The sequence below is a fragment of the Brachyistius frenatus genome, unplaced genomic scaffold (assembly GCF_029030835.1).
Source record: "Brachyistius frenatus isolate BFR_SWC_R1_liver_20210118 unplaced genomic scaffold, ASM2903083v1 Contig_8, whole genome shotgun sequence".
Classification (NCBI taxonomy): Eukaryota; Metazoa; Chordata; class Actinopteri; family Embiotocidae; genus Brachyistius; species Brachyistius frenatus.
Window position 1 is genome coordinate 5,385,630 of NW_027210607.1, and position 12,591 is coordinate 5,398,220.

A 12,591-nucleotide genomic window follows, 5' to 3' on the forward strand; every position below is an offset into this window, starting at 1 on the left:
TCATTTGTACTGAGACAGAGGATGCTATTAAAGATTGAAACTAAAATTACCAACCTGACATTTCCCCCCATTTACTCACCGTTGTTTCTCATCCTCAGTTGTCCATTCTGTCCTCCAGTTACCGTGAATCAGCTCCCTTCACATTCCTCAAAACTGTTTTCCTGTCTGACCTCGACGATGACGTACAGCATTTCGCCCGGGAGTCTGGGATGGATTTTATTCTTAGTTAATAATACATGTCAGACTAGGCATGACCATGTCCTTGTTGATCATGTGGCTTAGAGATTTAATAAACAACATAATTTAGATTCATGAATCAAAGTGCATGCATTCAACAGCAGATAAAATCACGACCAACTGTGATAGCTTTGCTTCCCACTTAAGACCTGATTCACTAAAGGTTTGCATGTGTAAAATCACGTGTAAACTCCACACCACCCGCAAAAAAATGCCCAAGCAGATCTACTAAAGACGTGCAGTGAGGATTGCATCTTTCAAATTTGCAATTTAACACACGCTGTCCATTTTGTGTGTTTGTCTGCATGCATATGTAATATTGTCCGTTTCTACCTGAAGGTGCAAAATACTGGGAGGGAACATGCAAATAGAACAATTTAGCACCCGCAACGATATTTACTAAACCTGAAGGTAGAAATAGGAGAAGTGATTGTTGTGTATTTTAGTACAAAAGAAAGCAACGTATTAATCAGATGCACAAATCTGGAGAGACGGCTGCTCTTATTGTGGTGAGAAGGAGACGCAGGAAACTAAAGAATACGTAGAGAACGTGTTTTTTTACACCCATGGAGATGACAGAGGGAAAAGTGATTCACACATATCGTTTGTCAGCGATGACATTTCTGAGTTGTTGAATGAACTGAATGATGATTGACAGCCAGCAACAAGGAGAAGCCACGAAATACCAGTAATTAAAAAACTTCTTCTGACTCAGCAATTTCCTGCCTCTGGGTCATAACAGCGTATCGCTGCATGGCCTAAGAAAGATATTTGCACCGCGGCCAATCACAATTATGTTACGCTACAGACATTAGCGTCTATATTTATTGGTCCTGCAACAAACGCAAAGTTTTTGAGAACAAAACGTTTTATTTTCATAATTTTACACTAATTTCACACATCAAAAAAGTGCAGTTGCAAACGTTCAGTTTCCTATCTTTTTCTGTACTATAGACATGCTGCTACATTTTGGATGCGTGGGTTTCCATATTTCCTGATTTTGAGGATGAAGACACCAATGAGATGTGATAGTTCATCAGGCCTCTGCAACAAGTAAGCATGCAGAATTCATAATAAAAAAAAAAATTAAGGGATTCCTTAAAAGACACAGCCACACATACAAGATTAAATCTGCCATTCATCTGATAAGAGTGACAAGTCTTTCATTCCCTGTCTTTCCTCTGAGGGGATTGGTTTTTCTGTGCAGCGCTCAAAATGGTAACAATGAATATGTTAGCGAGTTCAAATCAGGAAAATAATCCAGGCCGGGAAGACTCACGCAGGCTCTCTGCTATCTACTCCCAGGATTAAATCAATGAATACAAATAAACAAACAAACAAACCAAAGAGCCAAAGATAAGGTTTTCTACTGTGTCTTCAGTTAATGAGCTAACCGAAAACAGGCGCCGCTGTCGTTTTACAGTCAACAGACCCAGTTTCATCCTCGGATCTAAAGACAATGACTTTTTGTTCAAAAATGACAGAATGACATTATGAGGCTTGAAATGCACCACCAAGAATTCACCAATCCTACCTGCTACTGCACACACTCTCCTATTGTTTATCTCTCTCCGACTTTACTCAATGCTCACAGGGACTACGTCTTTGAAGCGAATGAGTGCCTGAATTATTATCTCTCAGATTCATGCAGATGATTGAAACTGTGCTGAAAACTCACAATAAAATACAATCGCATCCTCAGCGACACAACAGACACTTATTAAGTGCGGTTTCTCTGCTATGTCACAATTTTGGAAGGCTGTACTCATTATGATCATTTACATCTGTTACATCTTCACACATTTAAAAAAGGATCAGAATATCAATCATGTGGCAGAGCACTGATGATACAAATTGATCCGATTCTCTGATGAATTAATTACATTGATCCATTAGTACGTCTAAGTGACCCGTTGCCAATTTTCTCATCTGCTCAGACTAATGCGAGCTGATGTCCCTCGAGTAATGATGAAACATCTGTTCCTCTGGCTCACTGAACACAGAACTTCTCAGAGGTGTATTTCCACCTGTAGCATAGTTAGACGTTCATGCTTTTCAGAGCACAGCTGTGCGGCATATCCCAAAAAACCTGGCAGCAAAAAAGAAAAAGAAAAGCACAGTTCACATCCATCTCTTTCATCTACTGTATCTCTTGCAAATTGTGTGCTTACATATTTTTGGAGTGACAGGGTAAGTATACCCTGAAAAGAAGCATCAGTGTTGAAAACACAGAATGAGTGCAAAAATGATCTGTGGTGGTGACTGAAATCTCCCATTTCTGTGTTTTTTACATTTATAATCATGTTAACTTCAACCCCTGAAAACAGTTTTTAACCACAGATTACATTTTTCACCCAACTGTGACCTGTCAAACTAAAACTTGTCTTGGGGTGCATGAGGCTGCTGCTTGAGCTAAAACCACCACACAATTCATTCACACCAATTAACAGTTTACACAATTTAGTTTTTTCTCTCCGCAATGAGGGGGCTCTATTACCTACTAAGAAGATAATAATTGCTCTGCATGCATGCATATTTGGAATAAAGAGAAAATTTCTGTCCAATTTAAACTGGTGTATGCAACGTTCAAGAAGTTGTGTTTATATATATATATAAAAAAAAAAAAAGAATTGGTTTTGGTGATGATCTATGACGGGTCATCATTTCTAATTTTCAAATACTCAATACAAAGTAAAAAAAAAACATTGAATAGTTTATGTGACTACAGTTTTGTCTTATTTTCCTTGTTTTTACCTGGAAGTAATGTGTTACTACCACCAGAGGGTGGCGGTAATGCACCAAAAAGCTGTTTGCCAAATACCATCCAAACAACAGAAGGAAGAGAAAAAGGGTGTGTTACTATCAGACTCCAGTGAAGAGTGTGAGGTTAAATGCTACAGTCCAAACAGCAGAAACATGCAAATACCAATAAAACATTCTGTGTGGAAATCCTTAAAAATTGCAAATTCTGCCAGGTAAAGGTAAAGCTAAAGCAATTCCACCACAGCTGTGCACAATCAAAGCCCAGAGCAGGCGGTCTATCCACAATCAATGTCGAGCTTTGTCACCAGCTGAAGTCAGTTTGATGACAGACATGCAGAGCAAACAATGGCCCTCATCTCAAAGATGACAACTAAAGACATGCTTCTCATCAGCTTTGTTGATGTTGAGGGTTTTAAATGTTCGATGGTATTTGTTGAGCCCTATTTTAAACCGTGAGTGAGTCTCTCTCTTTGTGTGTGTGTGTGTGTGTGTGTGTGTGTGTGTGTGTGTGTGTGTGTGTGTGTGTGTGTGTGTGTGTGTGTGTGTGTGTGTGTGTGTGTGTGTTTTGTGCAGCGGCAGGGGGGTGAGGTGGGGAGGGGTCTGTATTTGATTAATACTCGACAAGTTCCCAGCAAATATCAAAAAAGGATTTCTCTTCAACTTTAGTTTTGCCTTCTGCCTATCTGATTTATTCTATTGATGCTTCACAGCTACTGATGACCGAACTGCCCCAGCTCGGTCTGAATAAATCTGCCCACCTTCCACTGTGCTGTTCTCCTAATGTAATTCACTGTATTTCTCCTATTGCAGGACAGTAATCCAATGCTGCTAAACAAGAGACCGTAAAGAATCATTACAAGTAATTCGATAGTACTGGACATCAGCCAAGCTACTTGATTGTATAGTCACATATTGATAACAATAATAAACCCAATCACTATAATTACACAACTTTAATGTACCCAGATGAAGGGGGTGACAAGCAGCAAGTGAAAGAGTAGGGATGTTTTTAGTCAGTGGTGTGTATATAAGCAGCTGTTAACTATATATTTGTGTGTGCAAACAACCTTTTCTACACACATACTGTTTGAGATGTAATATTAGTTGTACAACTTGTCTCTGTCAGCAAAACAGAGGTATTAAAAAATGTATTTATCTTAATTTAAATTATGTAATAATATTCTGTCCTCACAACTTTGGTGTATTTTTCTGTGAAAGAAAATGAGACTGGTCAACAGGCTGAAAGTGATGACAAGAACTGCAGTAAAAGTGAAGTGTGTTTGTTAAGAGAAGTAGAAAACAAGGTATAAGAATAATGTTGTTGTTTTTTTTAACATGACTTTAAAAACTGCATGTCCTTTGATTCTTAGCGGTAAAGAGTGACAGTGTCATATCTTATAATGAATGGCCTATCATATAAAGCAAATGCGCGCATCTAATGCTTAAAGAATGAGATGACTGTGAAAAGGTGGTTCATGTACATGGTCTCCTCTCCTGCCTTTATCATCAGTGCTATAACTGAGGGAATGTAAAATGACAGCAGAAATTGCAGTCAATATTTCAATTGAGATGCAATCTTATTGTTCACTGTGTTGCCTTAATATGCCAGAGAAGTAATTGTCTACTATTACAATCCTTGAGGCTGTCACTTCAGGCTCTACTCACCAATCGACTTTTCTATCACAGGAGGTGAGTGTAGCCGAATCCCCAGATCTCCTTCGAGCTGAGGTCTTTGATCGGAGCATGTCGTGATGAGCAATTAGAGCTAAAGCAGACATGGTAAGCTGAATAGAGTAAAAATCTCCATTATTCACCAGCAGAGAACAAGCGAAGCAAGACATTCGGCCAAAATGACAAAAGACTTGCCGTCGTTGTACTACATGTTAAGTGCACCACTTTGCTAACAAGGATAATTCCTTTTTGCTGCAGGGGTTTCTGACCCCAGAAGGTAGGACGATGGTAGCAGCATTTTACTTGTTAAAAAAGACATTTGATTTGCATTTGAGGGAAACAGTTAATGAAATGTTCATGAATTCATTTTTTAATCAATGCCGTTCTTTGTTGCAGTCGCTGCTATGCATATCCTCAGCGTGAGACTGGGTACAATTCAAAAACAAAAGCACAGCACATTCCAAAAAGGCAGAAAAAGACTGAGGAGTTTTCTGGGTTACATTGTGCCAAATGCGTTTTCAGCAAACTGAAACAGCGACTTCTGAACCTTCCATTGTGCGTTAAAAATTCCTGCATTATGCAGTTTCATTAAAAATGTTGTGACCGAAGAACTGAAGGGAAGATTGAGAGAATAATTAGGATTCAAAAGAGTACACGTACTTTGTTATTGCGATAAAAGATCGCTGTAGAACTCCATGAGCATGTAAAGTTCAAATCAAATGTACTGCTAAATTACATTACATACATACATACAATGAGAAGTGATGATTAATTTATCACCGAATATCATCTAAAATAAAACATCTTATGAAAATCAAATCAACACCTACCTAACAGACATCTATGTGCACTCAGACCAATATCCTGTGTGTGTCTTCATACACTGACTGCAGGGATGTTACACAACCCTCATGAGTGTAATCCACATTTTCCCCGAATGCTACGATGACTCACAGGCCAATTCAAAGCAGATATCACCGTGCTTCATGCCACAGCATAGTCAAGGAGATTACTCTACCTGCACTTTGTATTAGGAAGCTTATGGAGCAGCCTTTGTATTAATTCCCTGCTGGAATCACCATATTAGGTCCCATATTAATCCCCGCAGCAAACACAGAGGCATGCAGGGGCTGTCGAGAAAAAGGAGCGGCCGATATGAGAAGTATATGACTGCCGAGGGTTTGAAAGATTCAGAGAGAGTGAAAGATTAGTTTTCACACGAGTCCCACTTGATTTGAACATGTGGGCTTTATTTCCTGAAGTTATTGTACCGCATGTGTGGCTCATTCTGGGCTATGAAGTTGAGTCTGGGAAGCAACTCTGATGTGCTTTCCGCTGACTAGATGAAAAGAGAGGTGCCCGCCTTAGGAGGATTTGCTGCAATGCTGCTGAAATTAGTGTCAGTGTTAATTAATTTATGCATAAACGACCAAAGAAACCTAATACAGAGCCTCAAGAATAATTTTCCCAGGCACGAGAAAAGGTGGTGTGTTTCCGTTTCTTGTCTTTTTTTTTTTTTTTTTTTTTTTTTTTTTTTTTTAAAAGCTCGTGAATTAAACAAATTGTTTGGCAAAAAAAATCGAAATCAAGTCTGAGTGAGTTCATTTACAGAAGAGTCTTCACACAAATATTTCAGCCCTATATCATGTCAGTCCACTAGAGGATACCGTGACAGTGTCACATTTTACCTCGCCGGGGCATGACAAGTATGTGTGACCTGCCTATTCTTATTCCTAGAGGTAGAAAGAGCGATTAAGTTGGTGTAGGTTAGGGCTGGTTGGATGGAACAAACACAGGACTGTCACCCGGTAGCACGACATTTGAGAATAAGCAAAAGTCTACGCAAATTCCTTACAGAACGTATATTAATAATAACAAACATAAAGCAACTTACTTGACATACATAATGTTTAACTTAAAATTGCTTATTTTAATACAAACCATGATCTTTTCCGAACTCTTGCCAAGTAGTTTTATTGACTGAACCGAACCAAATTGCATCCGTGTCACAAAACCCAAACCACGATCGTTTCCTAAACCTAATCTGCTGCTTAAACTCAAGGCACCTTCATTTTCACACCTTGGCGAAGCAAAACCCACTGACACGGTATCATCTCGTGGACTCACAGGTGTATTATAGCTTTGCCGTAATACCAGGCTGACAATTTCCACAGAAGAGCTGCAATATCGCAAGAAATATTTTTCTCCTCTTCGAGGAAAAATGGTGTCAAGAAAAAGGTTATATTCCTCCTTATGGAATGGGAAACTTCTGGAAGGGATTGCTGCATATTTATCCAAGTGCTGCGCTGCAGAGTTCTCAAATGGCTCAGGGACGACAGAAAGTGAGACACGGTGAATATTGAAAATGAGAAAAGAGAGAACATTTGCATGAAACATGGCCTACCTGCCCTAAACGCAGACACATAATGGGATGAATGCGTATGTCATGCTGGGATTAGGGTCGGCCATGTCATCTGCTATTACACTAACAGTGTTAAGCTAAGAGCCCCAGTTCCTTCCCGCTGGCTGGAGCTAAAAATGCTAGAGACGATTCCCAGCCGTTCTCCTGTGGTCAATTCGAAAAGCCATCAGAATTTGTCTTCATCTCAGGACGATTCAATACTTCCTCTTACCTTGCAATTCCTGAGATAGGAATTTTATCATCTGACTGTTCTGCATATTTATAGAGCTTCTCAAATACAGGTAACATAAAATTAATAGACAGCACGGGCTGGAAATATGCACTGTGCTGCAAAGGTGATGACAAGGACACCTCTCTCTGTCACTTTCATCTAAATCCTTCTCTGCTCTCCCCCATAGCCGCCCTTCTTTAACACATTCGTACATAAACTCAATCGCAGCGTGTCCATTTTAAAAAGGAGCCGCACAAACAAACCCCATAAAAATGTAACAAATGGAATCTGCCTTGTCGGCACACACCGCAAGTCTCCAGAGAATCGCTTTGCCTCTAAACAGCACAACTCTGACAGCGTAGAGATCCCAAAAAAACACAGCAGCTCCATTTCTGCTGGCAGCACTCCAGCAGGGGAAGGTAGGAACTTCACAGAGGATAATGATACAGCGTTGGTTGAGGGCTTATCATAGAGCATTACTCTCGACAGCCAGGCTGACCCTCTCGGCTAGTTAAAAGTTGGACTCAAAAGAATGGGCCTTGTTAAAGTTGATTTAAGCCTGATCTCCAAGGCAAGAATGGAAACAAAACCTTCAGAGATTTTCTTTTTAGACCGGCAAGACAAGAACAGGAAGACGTTTTATGGTGCATTTAACTGGCAGCAAATCTTTCACTGAGATTACAATAAATCAGGCTGTAAGGGGGAAAAAAAGCAAAAAAAACTTCCAACCATTCAGGAGGTAGAATAGAAAGTATTTCACATTACAGCACATTCAAAGCTCAACAAATTTGAATTCTGTGTTATGTCACTGTTCGTTCTATTGAAATTCCTCCATTAGAACTAAATAGTAACAAATCAGAGATTTTCACTGGCTTTAAAATGGACCAGACGGATTTAACAGTGTCTCCTGGCTGAGGAACAAAATGTCAAGCAACCATCAAACTGGAGCTCTTTAACTTCTTCTGAATCCAAACCCACTGCTTGTACAAAAAGTCCGGATGGAGTTATATGCTAATTTGAATATAATTGGTTTTGCTCCGACCCACAACTCTCCGCTGAGGGAGCGAGCTGGGCTGTAGAAGCAGAATACTGAAACATGAGGATTATCAGCCTTTGACCTCACCCCAATGATAGCGAGCATGGGATTTTGAGTTATTCATGCATCTTCATCTTCCACATTCATTGTGTGTAACTGTTCATTCTCAAGAGATCAGAAGTTGTTATTAAGATCTTTTTTTCTGACACAGGAAATTTTGCCAAACTTTATTAGTTATGTTTCTCTTGCCTGAGCCTCCATGCTAGCTGTACGGCGCTAGGAATGGCACCACACTGATCCAAACACAAGTCTCTCAGCAACTATTTCCATGACATTTGATACAGACGTCCGTGTTCCCCAGAGGGAGAATCCTTCAAACATTCGGTGGTCCACGACCTGGTGCTATCATTAGATCCAGATTTTAATATTTCCAGTGGCTTTGGTTTATGAGTAAATTGTCAGGATCCCTGTCTGACCCTGGTGTGTCTCCCTCTATTTTGTCCCCAATCACCTCTCCTCATGTGTGCTGTCATTCCCCTGTCTGTTTGTTATTGTTTTCCCATGTGTTCTGTGTCCTCCTCTCCCCGCCTCCTGTCACCTCCCATGGCCACGCCCCTCACCGGTCTCAGCAGCTGCTACCACTCTCCCCAATCACCAACTGCAGGTGGCTCATTTCCCTGATCACCTCCCCGGACTATATGTACCTCTGCCCCTGCAGTCATCTTGCGTCGGTCCATACTGCCAGTAAGAGGTTGTCACTACCAGATACAGCTAGATACTGCCAGTCACTGCTAGTCACTGCTCGTCACCCGTCCGCATCCGGTCCCGGTCCCCGTTTCTGCTACTTGTTTCTGCTACTAGTCCGTGCGATCAGTCAGTGCTCCCAATCTCGGCTGATCTCTGAAGCTAAGCAGGGTCGGCCCTGGTTAGTACTTGGATGGGAGACCTTCTGGGAGTACCAGGTGCTGCAGAGCTACCAGTCGGCGCTCATCAGCCGGAGCTACCCGGCAGAGGCTGTTCCACCAGCCGTCCGTCCCTCTGCTCCTGATTCAGCTACCAGCCAGGAGAGTCGGAGGAGTAAAGGGAAGACTTTACGTACCTGGTCTGTATCAAAATAAAGACTGTTTAGGAACTTTGACCCGTGTCTGTGTCTGGGTCCACTCCAATACCACATCATAACATAAATACAATGATGTTAACAACACAAGGTTTTCCCTAAGTATCTGAAGGGCTTGGGTGCTACTAGGTGGGCAGTTATTTGACTAAAAACTATGCATCCTCTCAGAATTGTGGACTATTATAATTAGAATATTTATTTAAAATGCACTGTCTATTGTAAAAAGAATAATAACCAAACATTGGTAAACCAAAACACAGTGCTGTGAAAAAATGCTCGGGTGCTACACCTTGCACCAGTGTCAGCTACTTTGTGTTTAGTGCGCGATTATAAAATATTAGCACGCCAAGGTGCCAAGCAAGCATGACTATTACTATAAGCAAACTATTACATTTTATGCCTCACAGAGTCACTATGGCTGCAGACGGATATTGTGTCTTCCTGCTGAGAGCAACAATACAGCACATACTGTCTATACAAACATTCAAAAATGATGGATCCTTATTGAACTTACTTAACCAGAGTTGCTAAAAGTACCACTGTGTCTTACACTGCATAAACAATAACTGTAATGATAACATGATTCATGTTTTTGATGACTTTTGAACATTTGTGTTTACATTATTTTTCATTATGTTGACTTGTTTGCCAGCTTGTCAAGTGTGTGCGTTCCTCAACAGTCATCATGATATCATTGTAATACATGTATCAACACATCAGCGGCACGATGGCCTGGATATGAGCTGAACTACTGTGCAGTCTGTGCTAAACATTTTCACATTAACTGCTTGAATGAATCCCGATTGTGCAGCTGAAACCACTCCTGGAAGTGTTTAACACTTTTTGCAGCCATAAAGTGCACCACTCAGAACAATGTGCATCATCATGAGCATCACTTTTGACTCTCTGAGTTTTACACACACACACACACACACACACACACACACACACACACACACACACACACACACACACACACACACACACGACCATTTGCGCTGAGATGGTTTGTGTCCAGTTTGCAATTGCTGCATTTGTCTCCAATAGCCTCTGAGAGGTAATGAAACAATCAGGATCTCAGCGTGTCATCGAGTATGTTTATAGTTGATCATAATGAATATAGCAGAAGGGCTGTGAAAACACAGTGGGCCTCATTCACTAATATGTTCATAGAAATGTTCTTACTTTGCAATGACCAATATGTGAGCTTAAAGGTGAAGGAAGTGAAATTACACTAAAAGAAAATAGCCCAAGGTCTTAAGGTTAAAAAAAAATTGGTTTGATATTAAAGTTGATGCAAAGGAACGCATCACAGACCAAAAATAAAGAAGGAAACAGGTGGAGGATGAGGACCACCTGATCTGACGGCCAGGACGAGACACTGGCAACAATTATTAACATATTAACATCAAACATGAGCGGAATATGTCCCAGAAATGAGGGTGAAAGTGATGACATCCAGCAAGAGTAGCCACAGGTCATTAATTTCATAATTAATGTGCGTCAAATGTTCGTACGCACAGTTTAAGTGTAGATTTGTGTGTACGCACTGTTAGTGAATGAGGCCCGATGCGAGTGGAAATCTGTGGCTTTTCACTTGGAGGCAAAAGAGAAGTACTTTTAAGTAAAAGACAAATAACAGCTAAACATGCATGCTGAAAGACGACAAAAGTAAATAGAAAAAAAATGAAGTGACAATTGTGGATGTAAGTTGATAAAGATATATGAACTGTATGCAGTGAATGTATCTATGTGTGACCACAGACATCTTAATCCCACTGAGCCTGGGCGGAGGAATACATCATCGGCTCTCTCCGTCGGTGTATCCTGCAGCAGCCTCGGGACATGAGGTGCATTCTTGCATGCGAAATCTACAGTGAATCTTAAATAGTTATTGACAGGCCCCTTTAGTTGGTAAACCTCTCTCGAAGCTTTGAATCGATTGTAGGTCTTGTGCTGATGCAAATAGCTTTGCGGGCAATGAATGTTTGATAAATGTTGGGCTGGGGCTGAATGCAAGGTGAAGAGTTCAGATGTTTAATTTGCAGCGAGACTCCAGTGATCTCCTGGGCTCTTTTTGATGCGGCTGCCGCTGCCAAAAGCTTCATCTGTCAGCGATCATCGATTGACAACAACATACTAATGTGTTTAATGATACGCCAAAGTAGGTATAAAGAACAGATATAACCACATGATAAAATAGCCATCAGTGATTCATTCTCACTTCCTTTTGATTAAAAAGAAGGCACCTCTTTAGATGTTCTTCCTAACCTTCAAACATGTTGCAAGCTCAGACCTATCTTTATATTTCTATACGTTTAACCTGGCATATGATGTATATTACAATATCTATCTTATGCCTTCATGCTGGCAAGGCTTCAAAGCCAAAGCTATTTGATCAAGGAGATAGCCTTTTTAATATTCAAAAGGAGCTGCTGGCACTTTGATGAATTGAGAGTAGCGCCCCTAAATCCTTTTTCCGTCCAGTTCACTGCATGAAGATAAATGCTGTGTGCACGACACTGTTAGGAGTTAAAGAGGAAAAAGAAACTCTGACCCACCCAGGGGTTTGGTTTTCAGTCCTCTGGCTGAAGCAAAGACTTGGATGGTTAAGTGCCCTGTCAAATAAGGCTGAAAAATGCGGCAGACTTTGATCCAGGAAGCTTTAAAAAATTGTCCCTAAACAAACTTTCCAATCCATTAGTCATAACTTGCTTTGTCCAATCCGTTATTGGTGAGGATGATTCAGTTGCAAAGTGCAATCAGTCAGCCTCAACCTGTTTTAAAAAGTGAAGACATGCAAATTACAAGGTTACCCTCTCTGTCATTACTCATATCAGTATCCACTGAAGCTCAATTTTCACACTCTTGTACTAAGCTGATGTGAAGGCCAATAATAAATGCTATCATCGATTAACATTTTTCCCTAGTTTTACTTCATTGGTATGATTGATTATATGTGAAGGAGAATAGAGGACAACTTAAGAGCAGTCCCTGATCATCACACCCTTTATTGGTGGGAACCTGCCAATGTGCAACACACGGCGAGCTTTTCCTTCGGATCTCCTGCAGCTCATCTGAGGATGCCATGGAAATCAATTAGAGACACATCAGCGCTGTCTGAACCACCGGAG